We start from the raw sequence: 8,686 nt of genomic DNA, 5'->3' as shown, positions 1-8,686 counted from the left end.
CCAAAACCTAATCCTGGTCAAAGGTGACTAATCAATAACTGCAGAATGCTTAAAAATGGCAGATTACAAATAGTATGCAGAGTTTATATCTATAAAATGTATTTGAAAAGACACTGAAGGACAACAGTGGTTATTCCTGAGTGAGTTAATTTATGGGTTTTTTTTTCTTTTGTCCTTCTATTCCTTATCGGCATTTTTCTGAGTGTCCTGTACTGCACATGCACTGCCTTTTTAATGAGGAGAAAAAAACAATAAAGGAAACATGTTTTTATCTTATCACTTGATATTTTGGTTGTTCCAATTTAACCTCTTATGCCTTGTAGTTAAGATCAAGCTTGTTCAAATATTCTCCCATTGTTAGGCAACTAGGTTGGTTTAAACTTTTTGGTATCACAAGCAAAAAGATGCTCTTGTAGCTGCAAATTAATTTGAACTATAAAAGAAAAATTAGACAAATCTCTAGGAAATGAATCAAAAGTGTTTGGGTTTTTTTTTTTCCATATTTTACACTATTCATACTACAATACAGTCATATACAGCATAAAGACATTTCGGTGAATGCCAGACCGCATATACGATGGTAGTCCCATAAAGTTATAGTGAAGCTGAAAAATTCCTATCACTTAGTAATATCCTAGCTGTCATATCATTGAGTTGAATCGGAAGTATTTAATCACCCCATAATACATTAAAATTACCACTACTCAAAAACTAGTAACTTAGGAAATTCATTTTTTTACCAAATAATTGTTTTAATCAATTTGTCCAGTTGACCAGCGTGCTTTCAGCTAAATTGTATTTGGCCAAAATAACTATAAATCAAATTGGTATCGGACACAGACTATACTACCAGCATCAGGGGAAAGTCTGAAGGCAGAGATAAGAAATATGATCTGCCAAAAAGGTTCAATAATAAAGAACAGGCAAGATGCCCTAGACAATTCGGACAGAGAAAGATCACCTGGAGCAATGGTTCAAAATGGAAGAAAGTCTTTTATTAAGGAGCTGTAAAACTAGCCCAAGTAGCTTCAAAAGTGTTAGTAAGAGAATCAAGTAAATTCAGTTTCATCTGCCTGCTTGGACATTTCCTGCTAGGTAGAACAATGCTAGGGCTTTCCCTAGGTTCCCTGGATGAAAAACTTAAATCTTTTGGGGATTCAAATTAAGGATGCATGTTCTCAAATTATTCATCCACAATCACTTTCCCAAGTAAATAAGGCTCTCCGGAGTGGCCACTGCATGATGGGGAATCCAAACGACTTTTCTGGCATATTATGGTTCCCACTGCAAATTACAAAAAGTAATATCCCATACTGTCAGAAGCAGCAAAGATACAGGTTATATGAATTTACACAGAGGGAAGCAATCTGAATTGGACTGCCTCAGGAGTGAAGGAACCAGGGAGTAGACTTCAGCTTCTACAATAGCTAGTTAGTATGGCTAGAGTCAGATGACATCTCTGGTTTGAACAATCTTCTAAGGAACCTGATCATAGTCAGAATTTCTTTTTAGCCAGTTATTGCTCAATGGAAAATTCTGAAGAACTCAAAGCAGCCTCTATTCATTCAAATATTAACTGTCTGCCAGCTGTTTGTATCGCTGAGGAAAGCAGGGAAGTAGCACAGTGAAAGACATCTTTGCCATTAAAGAAGGTGTTCTACAAGAAGGAAAACAGAAAACTGTATTTATATTCAGCCACAGCAAAGTAGAGATTTTAAAAGGGTAGATAAAAGTCTTGTTCTCGGTAAGGAGCAAAACAATGTAGAGATGGACTATTCACTAATGTTGGGGCAACTAGTAGCCATTTGACAAAAAATAAAGTTGGACCCATTGCTCACACCGATACAACAAGAAATTGGGTCAAAAATTTAAGCATAAAATAGAAACCATAAAAGTTGTAGAAGAGAATACAGAAATCTCTTTTATAACCTTGTAGTGGGGCAAGCTTTTCTAACTATATCACAAAATCCAGAAGTCCTAAAAGAGAAGACGAATTCAACTACATTTAAAAAAAGATATCTACAGAGCAAAAACAACATAAGCAAAGACAAACAACAAATAACAAACTGGGGGCAGGGAGGTGGAGGGAAGTAAGCTGCAACTCGTATTACAAAGAGCCAGTCTCCAAAATATAAACTTGGCCAGAAGGTTATTTTTAAACGACCCCATCCCTGCAAAATAGGCAAAGAATATGAGAAACACTTAACAAAAAGGAAATACAAATAGCTCTTAAACATATAAAAAAATATATTCAAACTCCATGCATAAGAGAAACAGACATTAAAACTATGCTAAAGTAACATTTTTCACCTATCAGATTAGAAAAAAACCCAAAAGTTCAATAACATTTTGTTGGTGAGAATATGGGTAATCGGGCACTCAAACATTTCTGGTGGGGTGTAAATTGTACAGCCTCTAGGGAGAGCAATTTGTTCGTACTTATAAAACGACCATGACGAGATAATACTCTTTGGTCAGCAATTTCACTTTTAGGAATTTACCCGACAAACATATTTCACAAGTGTGAAACAATCTATGTAACAAAAGTATTTATTGCCGCATTGTTTGTAATAACAGGAGATTGAAATTTTCCCAAAAGTCCATCAATATGGGACTGGTTAAATAATGCTATAGCCACACAATGATGTGGAAGAGACCTCCAAGATATATTGATAAAGTGAAATATATCTTAAATATTTTCCCCTGTTATAGAATGAACTCCAAGACACTCTGTTAAGTGAAAAAGTAGAATAATAAATATAAGCTTCCATTTGTATAAAAAAGGAAAGGAAAAGAGAATTTGTATATGCATTTAAAAACTCTGGAAGGATGGGAACTGAGTAGATGGAGGACAAATGTGGAAGGGAAACTTTTCATTGCTAAACATTTTGTTGTTTGAATTATGTAAATGCATTACTTTTTCACAAGTTAAATCTTAAAATATTTAATAGATTAAATGTTTAGCAGATAAAACTCGAGTTCCTAGATAATACTGTACACTTGAGCCCTTCAGTCTGTTAGTGATAAATGGTAGACAAATAGTTGTACCTGGAGGCTTTGACTAGTAGCATTCAGAACTGGAAAGCAAAGTCAGGGTTAGAATTGGATGACTAAAGGAAAAACTCACTGATGAACAGGTTGTATATGCCCAGGGCAGAGACAGCAAAGAAAAGAGGGAAGAACAAAAGCTTGTGAAAGTGTCATAGCAAAAGTAGCATATCAAAATAAAAAGATAAGCCAGAGATTAATCCTTGGGGATATGAGGAGTCAAAAAGTGGTATAATTCCTTAGGATACCTGAAGTGGTTCACAGTTCAAACACATATGTCACAGAGTGGTGTAACTCAGGGGTACTGCCCTCAATATGGGCAACTGCAAGACTAGCTGCAACAATGAGACAGCGAGATGTAATAACAGCAGCACAACAATGTACAGAAGGCCTTCTACGCTCCTCTCTTATGCCTAACCCCTGAATAAAACTCACTCAGAAAAGTTAATAAGGTCATGAGGCTGGTTAAGATAAAGAAAATAGAATATTTTGAATAAAGCTTCTTGAAAACTGCTTTCATTCATTCATCAAATGTTTACAGAGAACCTTCTCTGTGCCAAGAACTGCTCTAAGCGCTCAATAAATTCATCCCCCAAAATAAATATGGCCAAGGTAATTAAACAAAAAGACATTTTAAAAGATTTTAAGATAAAAAAAGTACTCTCAAAAAAATTTTGAAATATGAAAAAGTCACTAAAGTCAATTGACAACTATAAAGTGCTACAAAACTACAGTTAATCAGTATCAAATGTTATCCAATTTATTCTACTGATTTTTAAAAGTGAAAATAGTGATTTAACGTGTGACTTTAAAATAAGACATTTTCAGAAATTAAAATATGGTAGTTTACTTCAATTTTACTAAATTTAAATAGCATAAATCTTTAAAATATGGCTTTCTATTCTCATCACTACAACTGATAAAACAGGAAAACAGAACTAGAAAAGGGAACTAATTCAGAACAGATGTTAGGGAGGAATTTTTCCAGTAGTGGACTATAAACATGCAGAATAAATACTGGAAAATGTATTATGGTTAAAAAAAAAATCAAAATCAGTCACTAATTACATGATCTAAGCAAAAACCAGATACGTAGAAATGGCATTTAAAAAATAGCTCTAAATTAATGAACAAACCATGTTTTTACTATCCAAACTTAAATAATACACCAACCTGCAATGTATTAAAATTAGGGTATTTTCCAATGCCTATAAACTCATCTTTTATTTATCCATAAAGATGTACCCAACGGCAAACCTGACAAGTTTGCAAACAAAACTTATTGTACTCTTTCTGCTTGCTTTGATAATATTTTTTCAACTTAATACCTACTTGGTACTTTCCTTTGGACCTGCCTTCTTAACTTAACTTCACTTTCTCCACCTACTCACACTCTAAAAAGAGATATAAAGACTTGCAACCCCACTATCACCAGTCCTCTAGGAAAAAAGCAGAAAGGACAGTTCTGCCTTAGCTGCGACATTTAAAAAGAAATGGCTTATGCCTAGGATGCAGTGAAGATCAGAAAAAAATAACAGAATCTACTCCAATGAAAGTTTATTAATTTGTATGAAGTCAATTTGTGACTCATCCATATTCAAATGATTGTACAAAAGCAAATTTCAAAGCTAAATATAAAATGACTTTTGGACTATCCTGGTTTCTGCTTGTTTCTACTTTATGGACAGGCAAAGGCTGTGATGTGGGCAGTACATTAACTCTTTCAGGCTGCCAAGATGCTACTCAATGACTACAATTAATTATCACACAAGTCAAAGCTGTTTAATATATTACTACTATAAGTACACGTTAAATACATGAGTTAGCAAGCCTCCTGACTATCGCAATCAGGCAGTGATAGAACAGGCAACAGTTGACTCATGATTCACAATATTTAACTAACCAAAAGAAGCATTCAACTTTACAACCTGCAAAATCCTTAAAGATCATATAGTGAGCCCAACACTATCACTTTACAGATGATGATATTAAGGCCCTCCAAAAGATTAATTAACTTACCCAAAGCTAGGCAGCTTCACTGCAGCAATGCCAGATCTAGGCCTCTGAGAAGCAATCTAGCGGTCTCTGTGAAACACAGCATCCCACTCTTGGAGAATATGATGAAAGAACTAAACTTGTACATGTGAGAAATGATTTTTTTTTTTTTTTTTTTTTTGGAGTTAGGTGATGGGAAAGGGTTATGCAGTTATACACAGAAAGAGATATTTACTTCACCCATCAACTCTAGCTAAACGCAGATCTTATTTCACAGGCATAAATAACACTCTGAATTGATTTCTCACACATGAGTAATAACTTTTCTCCCCCAAATTATTGTGGTCTTCCAGAGTGTACCAGAGACTGAGGAAAACATGAGAAATAAACTATCTTTTTAACCAGAATGCAAGCCTGTCCTGTTATTTAATAGTGAATAGAAAAATATTATTTAATGAGATGTTAAAATATTATTAGCACTTATACTAGTAAGTAATCTTTCCATCTTGGGTTTCCACTCTTTTCCAAAATTTTCTATAACATAGAAAGTCTTTCCTAATTATATTACTTTTTCTTTGTTAAATTTTAATATTTTAAGTCACATGGCCCTCTAAAACTCCTGACAAATCATAATTCCAAAATCTCTTTGCTTAGTTTACTTCTGTGCATATATATAGTCATTCAGATCTTTTTAAATACATTTTGGAAAAAGTAAGAAGTTCAAGAATTTTTTTTATTTAACTGAATATACACAGATGTCATGGTTCTCAATTTTCTAAACCTTAAAAAATTTTTCCAAAAGAAGCTGTTATTAACATTTCCTAGCCTATAGCATCCAGTTCATCACTAAGAGGAAGCAGCCTAAGAGAAAGTACAAATAGAGGGGAAAATACTGTAGAACAAGTGTCAGACCAAATGTCTGTCAGGAAAAAATAATCATAGCAAATCTTCCTACGAAGATATAACATGTACAAACCAAAATGCAATTTCCTTGTATCACCATGCCACTGTCTGGGCTTGTAGCAGGCCCCGTGACAAGGTATGTTCAATCAGGAGTATCAAAAGTTCAGATAAAGAAAACATATGATCTCACATACATCTATTCATGCCAAAGATATCCTAATTCATACAAGTTGTTACTTATACCATGGCCATTCTCAAGTCACATTCAAATATAAATGGGAGAATATTTTGTGGGTATTTACTATCCATGATAAATTTAGGTACCACAGAAATCTCAGAGATGTGCGAGGTATACTTCTGAAGCTTACAGTTTGATGGGAGAATAAACAATGGCCATGAGAGCACAAAAAGAAGGCAGTTAAGAACTTCGTGAAAATTAGAGCACAATCTGAGTTCACTTCTTGAGCTAGTTTTAGAGATAAGGGTAAGATTTCAATAAGCAGAGAAGGGGAAGAAGGGAATGCCATAAAAAAGGAAAACTATGAACAATTGTGGGAGGGTGAAAGGATGTTTGAAGAACAGTAAGGATACAAGTTTGAATAGGACTGGGAAACCCTGTAGAAATTAAAGAGGCCAGGATGTGGAAGATCTGGGGCTTTACTGCAGAGACAACGTCCAGCGCTGAAGATTTTTGAACCCAAGAGCATCATAGTAAAAGCTGTATTTTAGGAAGATCAATCTAATCTGGTAATGATAAAATTGATAAGGGAGAGCATGCAGGTAAGTCAGATAGAAAACTACAATAGCCCCACGATGCTGAGCCCAGCACACTTAAGTGTATGTTAACAACAGCTCAAGTTACTAAATTTTATATATATGTCTTAAATACAGTACAGAATTTCACTGATTCTAGAAAACTTGGACATACTCTTAATTTTTTTCATTTTCCTTCCTATATTCACCTTAATTAATAACTTCTGGCTTGGAATTTTTATTTACCTTTCCTTACCCAATCTTTATATTAGTCAGTCTCATCATCATTCTGTACATAATAGCTCCATCAGAAGAGCATTTAAAGCAACTGTTTTAAGTCCCAATTTGTTAAAGCAATTGTTTTGTATCACACAAAATAAATTTCCCCAAACTTTCAAATTTTATTTTCCAAGAGAAAGAGCATTTTTTTTTTTGTAGACAGACTTTACCTACAAAACCAAACCAAAATAAAAGTTAATTATCCAGTGAAGCTATAACAATTACTTCATAGGAAGTTTTAACAGATTGGCTGCCCTAAGTATTAAAAAAGCAACTGCTTTCTTCGCTGTGTTTGTATAAACTGGGAAATAAACATGAATGTCCCTCTTCTAGAAAAAGGACCACACCAGGTAAATTTTCAGCATTTCATAGATTAAGGTAGTCTTATTCAACTTGATTTCCTAAAAGTTAGTTAATTATAAAGTATTTAATTTAATAAAAACTAATCATCAAAAAGGTAATTTAGATTACTGACCCTTACAGAATATTATGCCTGATTTCTAGTAAATCAGACTTTTGAAAAGGTATAGAACAATAGATATTAATTTGAAAAAGAAAAGAGAAGGATCCATTCCGTGTGAGGTCACCTAAAGAATTACAGGTTTAGGAACCTAGGATTAAGCAGAGGATGGTGTCCCAGGTTGTGAGAGTGCCTTGTCTCTGCTTCCATGAGTTTTCCATTTGAGTGCAAAAATGTTGCCACTTATCAGGGACCACTGGAACCTCTCCAACAGTCAGTCCAGCCTCCTACCCAGAGGAGCACCAAGCCAGCTGACTGGTTCAGGGCAATCAGACAACAGCACTCAGCCTAATAGCCATCAAGGAACAAAGATTGGTGACGGATATTCAGGAAGGGAAAGATGTAAGGAAGGAATGAGGGGAGGGAAGCACAGAAATAACCAACATAGACGACCAGAAAGATACACCTACGCAGAGAGAAATGCTTTATCTGAAGATATTCAGCAAGAAATGGAGGTTTTTTTTTTAATTCAAGGTAAATAAAGATACAGCTTTTTAAAACTGTCACTGAGAGAGCACAATGCATAAGAACAAATTTGGTTAGTAGTTTTATAACTACCTTGAGTGGGCAAGGACCTTTCATACATACTAACATTTAGAAAACGTAACATTAAATAAATTCATTGAAAGATGTCCTGTTTCCTAAAAATTGTACCTAATTTTAGGGCTCCTACTTTAATGTGATTCCAATTCTGCATGAGATTTCAAATTGAACAAGGAATAGGTGGGGTGCAGAACACATGAAATTTTTACAGCATGGAAATAAAAGTATTTTTAAACCTTCTTGGGGGTGAAGAGTTAGGCAAGAAGTAATACGTGGAAACTGTCAAGTGCTTCTCTACACACCCACCCACCAGATACCATCGCAGCCGGCTAAGGGAGTCTCCCTCTTCTTGCCTGACAGCTTCACTTTCTTTGAGGTCTGGAACTGGTGATCACACTGGCCCGTCATGGTATTTTCAGTTAACAAAGCAGTTACTCAACAGGGGAAAAAGCCACAAAGCAGCAGAGCAGCTGCTGCTGCACCCGTGATGCAAGTGCAGGATGAGCCCCGGGCCGCCACCGCCGCCTCGGCTCCTCCGTGACGTCCGGGAGGGGTATCCCCGGCTCTCAGGAAGTGGTGGCCGCGAGCGACTCCGCCCCCACGCGACTCGGGGCTGGCCAGGCCGCTGGGTGGTAGGACTGCCAG

This window comes from Pteropus alecto, unplaced genomic scaffold, assembly GCF_000325575.1.
Source record: "Pteropus alecto unplaced genomic scaffold, ASM32557v1 scaffold114, whole genome shotgun sequence".
Lineage (NCBI taxonomy): Eukaryota > Metazoa > Chordata > Mammalia > Chiroptera > Pteropodidae > Pteropus > Pteropus alecto.
Note: the sequence above shows the minus strand (reverse complement) of the source record.